The 10901-nt window shown below is 37.8% G+C and overlaps 1 long non-coding RNA gene across 1 annotated transcript; it reads right to left on the minus strand.

Annotated features, from left to right (window-relative positions):
• Window positions 1-8066: 8066 nt before the first annotated feature.
• On the minus strand, window positions 8067-10673 carry LOC112582307. The gene is made up of 2 exons (XR_003106825.3): window positions 10038-10673; window positions 8067-9634 (listed from the first exon to the last, which is right to left on the minus strand). It is a non-coding gene; the product is annotated as an uncharacterized LOC112582307 (long non-coding RNA).
• Between the last annotated feature and the right edge of the window lie 228 nt (window positions 10674-10901).

Consider the following 10901-nt stretch of genomic DNA (forward strand, 5'->3'; position numbering starts at 1 on the left):
ATCAAGCCTGTCTTATTGTTATGGGAATACTCCTTCCACTCTCCCATCAAGGATAACATGTCATGCCCTGGAATTGATAGATTGCAAGGGTTAGTTGAATTTTTCCATGAGTGACAGATATTTTGCAAGTTACAAAAGCAGAATTTTAACTTATTTTTTCACAAGGAAAATCCCATGGGCAGAGGAGCCTGGTGGGCTACAGTCCATGGGGTCACAAAGAGTCAGACCCGACTTAGTGACTAAACCACCACCACCACCACAAAAGCAGAATTTTAACTTATTTTTTCACAAATTGGACTTAGTTCCTGTCTCTTTAAATTTCATTTCCACCTAAGGATGGGAATGTGAAAAGGGCTTCTCTGGTGGCTCAGACAGTGAAGAATCTGTCTGCATTGCAGGAGGCTTGGGTTCGATCCCTAGGCCAGATAGATCCCTTGGAGAAGGGAATGGCAACCTACTACAGTATTCTTGCCTGGAGAATTCCATGGACAGAGGAGCCTGGTGGGCTACAGTCCAAAGGGTTGCAAAGAGTTGGATGCAACTGAGCGACTAACAAGGTTGGGACAAATAATTGATTTGTCCAAATTCAGACAACTAATGGATTACTTAGCCATGGGAGGAAAATTTCAAATTCAGAAAGTCTTTCTCTACCCATTCTTTGTAAGTTTGGAGGTCGGGAGAGTTTGGCTTTCCCTCTAAGGGAGAATCAGCACTGATATTTGATCTGCATAGTGAGAGTCAAGTAGATACAACAGTGCTGCAGCTTCTGTCAGCAATGTTTCCTGATCGCTGGCATCCACTGTGCTCTCAGTGCGTTCCAGCCCCTTTCCCCAAGCAACCCTTTCTGGGTGCCTCTTCTCAGTATCTATAAAATATCTGATGAAGACTACTGGCTATTTCTTGACCCTTGCACACCTTAAGTATTAGAGGGCAGACTGGATAGGGATCTTAGAAATGCTTTTCTGTGCCACTCTTGGGCTTTTAAGAACGTCCTGGAGTGTGGTGTCTTCCATTTCCTTCTCTTGCTCTTACAGGTTGAGCCATGCTGTGCTAGAAGCGACAGTTTTACTCTGCATAGCTGTCTATGGTTATAGAAAGATTGCTCTATGAGGACTGCAGTCTCCCCTGCTTTGACCCAGGATGGAAGACCCAGATACACTGTACTCTCAGATCTCCATATTTAAAAAGGATCTTTTGTGTTACTTTACATATTTGACATTGAGTCGGGCTTATGTGTTTCTTTTCCATCCCGCAATAACAAGAATTCTCTCAAGTCTAACATTCCTGTTTTTCCGATAACCATAGCTGCCATTCTGAATTCAAACCATCTTTAGCTCATGAAGACATGGGAATTTGTTTGGGCAGAGAGGAAATCATTATTTACTGAAGTCATATGCTTTATCCTTGGAGTAAGATATATGCTATCTTTATTCTTTGGTTCCCATGATGAGACAACTCTGGCGATATCATTGGATCTGATATATAGTAGGTTTTTACATTCTCCTGAAATATATATATATATTTTTATTTTAATAAGATGCTTGGGTTGATAAATGAAATAATGTACCTGGCAATTGGCAAATTTTTTGCAAGAAAGGTGCTATGGTAATGGGAATAATTGTTTTAAATCCTTGAGTATGGGAAAGAGAGAATGAACAGATGGTTCATCATGCTTTCATTGGCTTCCAGGTTGGTTCCAAATGGCAAACTATTGCCTGGGCAAATATTTGGAATCAAAATGACCCTACTCCATTTGTTCAGAATATTCCAGTACTCTGTGTTCTATGCAAGTCATATTTACCGTTATAAAGAGGACATAAAACTTGCTAGGAAAAAAATGTGATTTATTAGAGCACTAGGATGGCATTTGAAAGAACAGAGATCTATCACCAGATGGCAAAGAGGCTAACAGAGGAAAGTAAGAGTCTGAGCACATTGTGAAATTTGAAGTTAAGATGGCAGAATATTTTATCTAGGTATGGGCAAACTCTACGTGCTTCATTGTTACAGAGATCAAAAGCATTGTCAAGTGAAAAGTATGTCTGGAACCATGGATTTTGTTCTAAATAAGTCAAATAGAAGTGAAGTGAAGTGAAATGAAGTGAAGTGAAATGAAAGTCGCTTAGTCATGTCCGACTCTTTGCGACCCCATGGACTATACAGTCCATGGAATTCACCAGGCCAGGATACTGAAGTGAGTAGCCTTTGCCTTTTCTAGGGGATCGTCCCAACCTAGCGATCAAACCCAAGCCTCCCACATTGCAGGTGGATTCTTTACCAGCTGAGCCACAAGGGAAGCTCAAGAATACTGGAGTGGGTAGCCTCTCCCTTCTCCAGCGGATCTTCCTGACCCAGGAATCGAACTGGGGTCTCCTGCATTGCAGAACAATTCTTTACCAGCTGAGCCACAAGGGAAGCCCAAGTCAAACAGAATATTGTGTAAATTTGATAGAACCAATAATGTTTGAGTAAACAACATTTATTTAATTTTTTGCCTGTAGTTAAACATGAAATCACTGTATTTTTGGAAGAGCTCTTGAGAATAAAGAGGGCAGAATGATACATGAATGAAAGCATCAGTCAAATTACTTGGAGAAAGAAAGAGGGAGAAAAAGAGGGAGGGAGAAAAGAAAGAAATAGGGGAAGGAAGGGAGGGAAGAGGGAGGAAAAATAAAGCACAGTACTTAATAACATAAACTAAATTTTGGCTGGTGGAAGCTGGCTCTCTCAATGCTCAACTTTATTTATTGAGATTAATTTTAAAATAGCAATTGGGGAGAATAGAGTGTGGCACAGCCTGTATATAGTGTGATATAGATGCAGTGTGCCACTTAATAGCTGTATGATAGTAGGCAAATCTTAACCTACTTTAGGTTCTACAGCTTGCCTAAGTATCAGTTTTTCCCTCTATAAAGTGGAAATATTAAAACCTTCATGATTTACAGGAACACAGTGAGATACATAAATTGCCTAGCATACTATCTGAGACATGAGCTTAGGATTTTTGCATCCAGTCCTTCACAGTGAAGATGCTATGCAGAGATTGCCCTGATATCCCCTGAACTATCTGGCTTTTCTTTCAAAGACATTTGGGAATAAATTCAATAAAAGAGTCCATTTGCTCTGCTTTTTTCCACTTAATGATTGAATAAAACTGAAGGCTCAATGTGCCATTGAAAGAGACTGGAAGGACCTAATATTAGAGTTTCCCTGAAATAAAAAGCAGATTTTTTTCCTCTGGCTACAGTTTAGTTGCTCCTCGCTCCCTCTAAGCAATTGGTACATTCTGACTACAAGTTGGGCAAGCAGAAATTAGTCCATCCAACCCTAAGTTAATGGTCATTCTTGAAACAGGGTTCTATTATTCTCCTCTTTTTTATGACTTATCCCAGAAAAGGGGTTTGTGCTAGGTGATGGGGTGGGAGCAGAGTCGCTATTGAAGAGTGCTGGAACCAGTGAAAAATGGGGGTTGGGGAGTTCTGGACCACCAGGTACCTCTTTGTGGCCACAGCCCTGGGATGCTGGCCTTATCTCTCCGTCTCTTCGCCTCTCCCTTGCCTTGACCCTGACCCTGACCCTAACCCACACCGTTTTATAAAGCTCCTTCTGCTGCCCACGGCCCACACCCTCCCTAACGTGCTGCTAGCCCCTACTCAAAGCTCATGCAGGACTAATGCTTTTAAAATGAGGTCTAAAAAATAATTACTAATCAAGAGTATTATTTTTTACACAGAACTGCCTTTTTCTATTCTTTATATAAACTCTATTGTATTGGTCTAACAAGGCAATATTTTAAAATGTTTTTTTAAAAAAATATTTCTCCCGTAGCACTTAAAAGATATTTTGTAAAGACTTTTGCTGTAAAGATTTTGTAATAAAGTTGTCTAAGGGCTCCTTCTCCAACATTACCATTTTTTAAAAATGTTTTAAAGACTAGAAAACAACTTATGTATATTCTGTATATGTATAGCAGCACATTTCATTTATGGAAATATGTTCTCAGAATATTTATTTACTAATATATTTATCTTAAGCCATGTCTTATGTTGAGAGTGTGACATTGTTGGAATAATCATTGAAAATGACTAACATGAAGCCCTGTAAATACATGATAATTGCACACAGCTTTTACATATTTGCCGACCAAAAATGATTTAAAACAAGTTGTAGTCTTCTATGGTTTTGTAATAAATTGTACAAATGACTGTAAAAAAAAAAATACAATTTTATCAAGTAAAAAAAAAAAAAAAGAAAGAAAAAAAAGGCAATGTAATTCTTCAAGATCCTGCACAAAACGGTCCTGTCTCTGAAATTTGTTTCTTTCATTCTCTAGTAAGAGTTAATTGTGTAACATTCCCCCAAGTAGTTTCTACAGCTCAGTTTTGCATTTCTGGCTCACTTTATCTTGTGTTATATTTTTCTTAATTGTCAGTTCACCTGAGCAGTTAGTAACTGCTGTCATAGACAGATTGAGCTTCTTCACCAGCACTTTACCATCAAATCTAATTTTTGGTCTTGTGTACAAGTGTCCAGAGTCAGTCCCTGTCAATCATTCCCTCTGTGCAGAACCCCAAGACTTGAGTTTCTTGGTTACAGTGGTCACAGTCATAGAAATGCATGTTCAGGTAACTGTAGTTATCTAATTCCCCAGTTTAAAGTAAGAAAGATCGAAGTTTATGGAACCAGTTGCCCTTGTAATGCAGAAAGCCCCTTTTGGCCCTGCAGGCTTCCAGCTCCTTGGCTGAGAAATACTACAGACTGATCAATCTCGCCTCTAAGCCAAAGGCATATCTATTTACACAGTTGTAGCTATTTCTGTTTCAATATTACATTTGCTTTCTCCATGATCCTTTCCCTTCTCAGTAATGTTTTCTCACTACACCATGTAAATTCTTTTACTTTTCAGGTTATTTTATGAAAGGGGTAGAAATGGGGGGCTCTTTGCACAGAAGGAGAAATCACTTGGCATATGTCATTACCCTGAATGCCTGACATTTGAGTTTAGGCATTTGAGTTTAGGCAAAAATTAAATAATGTCTTTTTAAGGCACAAAATTGTGATGGTTATAAACTCTGATTTTAAATACTTAGGTATCTGGGCCAGATCTAAACGTATTTTTTTTTGGTGGAAAATGATTATGTCTCACAGGTCCCTTCAAAACTGTTGTGCACATGCCAGCAGACTTCTGTTCTTTTTGATTGGAAAATGTAAATCACACTTAAGAATTGTTCCAAAAAGAGTCTTGAGCTGAGTCCTTGGACGCAGAGTTGCAGCTCACCGCAGATTCTGATAGTTGAGTTACAACTCACTGAAAATCAGGGTTTTAAAATGGAAGCACAGACAAACCTTCAAGCCAGGGCAGCACAAATGGCGCCTTGATAATTTATAATCTACAGGCAGCTCTTGGGTTTATTATCACAATGACAAATGCACTGTCATTGTTAATAGGATATTTCCCGGCAAGGACTTCTTGTTATGCAAGCCAGGTTCGGTATGTCATGCAGCACGATAGCAATAAAGTCTACAAGAATTTGTAATGAACTTCAATTACTAATAGATTATGGTTAATGGGAAATATGTGCAGTAAAGATATGGGTTTTTATATGCGCCTTCTGGTATTCTACAAGGCAATGATTTATGCAACAATTTATGTTAACATTTTCTACTATGAAAAGGCCCCATTTGGTAGAAAGCCTCTTCATCCATAACAAATATTTAAGATAATTTTGCACATAATATAAATGAAGGTATAAAATTAGATATTAATCTATTTAATTTTAGCATTTTTTTTATTGAAAATGGAGACTTTTTCTCTCCTGAGTAGCACTGTTGGTTAAAAATTCTTGCTGTGAAACAGAAGCATGAGATATATTGATGTCTTTGAGTTAAATGTAACATTTTGCATGTTAATTTCTTTTTTAACTTCCTGCTGTAATTAGGGACCCACTTAAGATTTGATTTATTTCTGGTGTCTTGCTTATGTAAGTATTATTTTAAATTAAGAAAATCCACAAGTATACATGTGAAATTAACATGAATTTGTAATCCACATCATGATTCTACTTTCCACAGAGATTGATAGCTGTAATATGTGGAAGTGTACATATAAATGATTTATGTTTGTGTGTAAATGGGCAGGTTGGAGGCTGGCATACACACACACACAGACACACACACACATATGGTTTATATACATATATACACTTAGACAAAAACTGACAAAATTGAATAATGCTTACCACAGCTTAGTCAAGTATAGACCAAAAAAAAAATCAATACAATTAAATTACAAAAAATGAAACAATTCACTAAAGGATTTTGAGCTAAATGATAGTATATTTAAAACTATGAAACAGAGCAGATACAATCTTGGGGAATTACTGAAAGCATTTTTCCATATATCAAATGTGTGTATGAACATGTTAACGGCAAACATGTTTTATAGAAAGCTGGAGTTTTAAACTTAGAAAATATATTTTTAATGCTCTTTCTTTTAATTCCTGGATTCATTTTTTTTTTCCTGAGACTGATATGGTATCTTGCAAATAGCAGGTGTAGAATAATGAACACACATGTACTCACTACTGTCCTTACTTGAATAACCTTTGAAACATGGCTTTTCTCCCTGATCAACGATAGTGCTAAGAGTGTGGAGAGGCCTTAGTATCTCAGAGTTATGGTCTTGGACTTTGGAGCAGAGACCCAGATTTGCCATGTCTTCGATTGTATTCAAGTCCATTTCAACTTATCAAACCTCATTATCTTCCTCTATAAAATGAGAACAGTTTGTTTTTTTCTTCTTTTCTTTTTTTTTTAATTTTATTTTTTGTTTACTTTACAATATTGTATTGGTTTTGCTATATATCAAAATGAATCTGCCACAGGTATACATGTGTTCCCCATCCTGAACCCTCCTCCCTCCTCCCTCCCCATACCATCCCTCTGGGTCGTCCCAGTGCACCAGCCCCAAGCATCCAGTATCGTGCATCGAACCTGGACTGGCAACTCGTTTCATATATGATATTATACATATTTCAATACCATTCTCCCAAATCATCCCACCCTCTCTCTCTCCCACAGAGTGCAATAGACTGTTTTGATCAGAAATAAAACTAGATATATATAATATTAAGAACTGAAAACAATCTTTAGGTCCATCAGCAGGATAAATTATAATACCTACAACCAATGACATATTAATGCCATCATTAAAAATTGTGTTAAAAACGTTAAAAAAAAATTAAAATGCCTTTTTATTTTGAAAATTAAATGAAACTACATGTCAAAAAATTTATATAGTGCCTGATACATAATCAGTGCTCACTTCATTTTATATGTTGTTGTTTGCAACTTTTAGAGGATACTGGTCCAGATATATCAGTGAATGATGTAATATTTCTATAATTATTACTATTGTGCTAAGTTGCTTCAGTCATGTCTGACTCCTTGCAACCCTACAGACCATAGCCTGCCAGGCTCCTCTGTTCATGGGATTCTACAGGTAAGAATACTGGAGTGGGTTGCCATACCCTCCTCCAGAGGATCTTCCCAACGCAGGGATCAAACCTGTGTCTCTTAAGTCTCCTGCATTGGCAGGTTCTTTACACTAGTGCCACCTGGGGAGTCCAATGACTACAATTGGACTAATTACAATAGTCCAATTACTATTACATATTTTTATTACCAATGTTCCACACAAACTTCCATATCTTGTAGGTTTTGAGGCTCTGGTGGGTCAGACAGTCACCTGGCTGGTTCATAAAAAGACAGATTCCTGGGCCTCACACATGGTTCAGATCGAGCGTGGAACCAAGAGTTTTGCACGTCTAAAAAGCCTCCCAGGTGATTCTTCGGCCCACTGAAATTTTTAAAAGTAGGGAGCGAGTATGATTGACAGAATTTATTGATGTTGATGTCTCTGTAACTTGTTGAAATGAACTAAATATCAATACTGTGATGAATAACTAAGTAATCTGCTAGTGAATATTTGATATCATGAAGATTAAGCACCTAGAATTCAGGTAATTGATAAAATAGATACACTTATCTTGATATTTTGGCTCTACTTGGGGAAAAATGATTTTTTTTTTTTTTTTTTTTGCAAAAATAGTCTCCTAGACCTAATCTGTGTTGTATTTTTCAAAGTTTTTTTTTCTTATATCCTCTATATGTCTTTGGAGTGCCTTATAGATTAAAAAAGATTCTGAAAAGGATGGGAAGGACTTGGTTATGATAGGGCATGGAGTCAATCACTGTTATTTCAAATAAGTTAGCCTTGTATGTAGGAGGCAGAGAGTTATTTCCGTCTCATAAGAGTCTGACGGTAAACAGTCTACTCCCTAATGTGGTAACTCTGCTCCATCAGGTCCAGGGACCCAGCTCCTGTTGCTCTGCATTTCCTAGGGCATTGCTACTCTTGTCTGCATAGTCTGAAGGAGCTCACTATCACATCCACATTCCAGTCATCCAGAAGCAAAAAAAAAAAAAAAAAAAAAAAAGGTAGATGAAGATAACATGTATCTTCCTTTGTCTGCATATACCACAATGTTACTTCTCACATCCCATTGGCTTTAACTCAGTCATGTGACTATATGTGGCACAAAGGGAGTATGGGAAATGTAGTCTTCCTCTAAGAAGCCATGTACCTCATTTAATATTAGATACTATATTACCACAGAAGAAGGAAGAATTGTTGTTAGGAAATAATATCTGCCATATTACATTCAACTCTCTGCCAACTGGAACTGGACAGGCCTTATGATTTGCCATTGCAAAGTTTCTTGTGTTATGGATACTAAGTGAAAATATGTGTATACAAGATTAAATAATAAATCAGCCCTCTGGGATTGTCCTCTGCCCAAGAAGGCAGGCACAGCCACATAGGAGCTGCTTTTGAAAATAATAAAATGTTGGATCAAAGTTGATCAAGTCAAAAAAGTGATCTCTTTGTACCAGAGCCACCAGATGAGATCAGTTCCCAGGAGACAGAATGAAAATTCAAAGCTAGGAGATAATTCCTATAAGGAAGCTTAGAGAGTCAGGAGAGAAAGGAATCAAGGAAGAATCAAAGAAGATCACCATTAGAGGCAGCCAAGCTATGAAGACTAAGAAAATGATCTCTGGGGTTTTATCTGACTGGCTTGGCATTAGCTGTGAGAATGTGGGGTAAATTATATAAGCAACTTTATAAAATTTCATTATTTGTGAAATGGCGATAAAAATAACTATTCCATAAGCTCATTACAAGGATTAGATTAAATAATGTAACACAATACCTAACACATAATCTTTCAGTAAATATTAACTATTATTAATGTGAAATCCTCAAAATTCTTTAAGGTCTGTTTTATTTAGCAAAGACTCTTTCTCCACGATCAACTCTTTCAAGCTGGAAATCTATAAACTAGAGAAACCAAAGGAAACACAGTGAAGCAGCTAAGCCCGGGAGCCAATATTTACTCCACCATTCCTAGGACACACAGATGGCAAACCCATGGGTTGCTAACCTTGTCCAGACAAATCATTCCCATGAGGTGTCTTCTGAAGCAGCAAGCCCTAGCTAATTTCCTTGTGCCATTTTCTCATTATCTTTTATAAACTGAGAAAGAAGTCCAAACTCTTCTCCCAATCACACCTGGAGAAATAAAAGAAAAACCTAATAAGAATAATAATAAACAAACCACAAAGACTGTTACACTTCTCCCATTAAAAACTATTGTAGGGTAGATGAAGTCTGCACTTGGAAAATGTACAGAATGGTAGCAGTCTCTTGAAAAATAAGCCAAGGTTGCCATGTGCTTGTGCTGATAATAAGTAGCATGGCGCAACTGCCTCTTCTACAAAACCCTAGGATTTATGTCCAGTCTGCCTGCATCAGAGACTAGAGAATTAACTCATGAAACCCATCCATCAACACGTAGAAAAAGGAATCACAGTATCGAAATGAAATTAGCATAAAATTAGTTAGCTGTAGGATATAAATAGAGGTGCTGACATTTTCTGGCATCTTCTGTATTAAGTGTCTTTGGAGAACTCACCAAGCCTGGACTGTGGTTGATAGCCTCTGTGATTTATTTCAACATTTTCTACCATAGGCAGATTGTTTGCAAAGTCCTTCAGGTATCATTAAGACAAATCAGGAAACATGGATAATTCTACAGGAGAAGAATATGATCATGGGAAGAAGACACTGCTCATATCAAATATCCACAACATGTCTTTGCAGCCTTTAGAACAGTGCATCACTGTGTTTATTAAACCATTGCTACAGAGAGTGCAGCAATCTGACATGGAGCCCTAATGAATTTTTGGCACATTTGGAAATTGTGGCTCTTGTTGCCCAGGGAGCCTCTTAAATCAACCTCCCTTTTACTGCAGTTGCCTTTTCACAGTGTATATCACATTAAGAAATGGATCACGCAATCCACAGCTTTAACCCCCCTGTATCAGTTGATCGCATACTATGAGTGCATACTGTAGTGAATGAATCACAGGGAATCTAGGATATAGATGACAGGTTATTTAAACACGAAACAAATGGGTGATGCCTGGGACCTGGGGAATTCTGTTTTTGTTGTTTAGTTGTTAAGCTGTGTCTGACTCTTTTGCAATCCAATGGACTGTAGCCTGTTAGGCCCCTCTGTCCACTGGATTCTCCAAGCAAGAATACTGGAGTGGGGGTTAGTTAGCATTTCCTTCTCCAGGGTATCTTCCCTATCCAGGGATCAAACCCATGTCTCCTGAATTGGCAGGCAGATTCTTTACCACTGAGCCACCAGGGAAGCCCCCTGGTAAGAATGGAGAAAAAAATGAAAAGTTGAAGCAAATGGATGAGAGAACCCAGGCATTTGGGAATGGATTAAAACTAACTTATTAGTGAAGCATAGTGTTTAGGAAAAGTG

This window comes from Bubalus bubalis, chromosome 2 (genome assembly GCF_019923935.1).
Source record: "Bubalus bubalis isolate 160015118507 breed Murrah chromosome 2, NDDB_SH_1, whole genome shotgun sequence".
NCBI classification, from domain to species: Eukaryota; Metazoa; Chordata; class Mammalia; order Artiodactyla; family Bovidae; genus Bubalus; species Bubalus bubalis.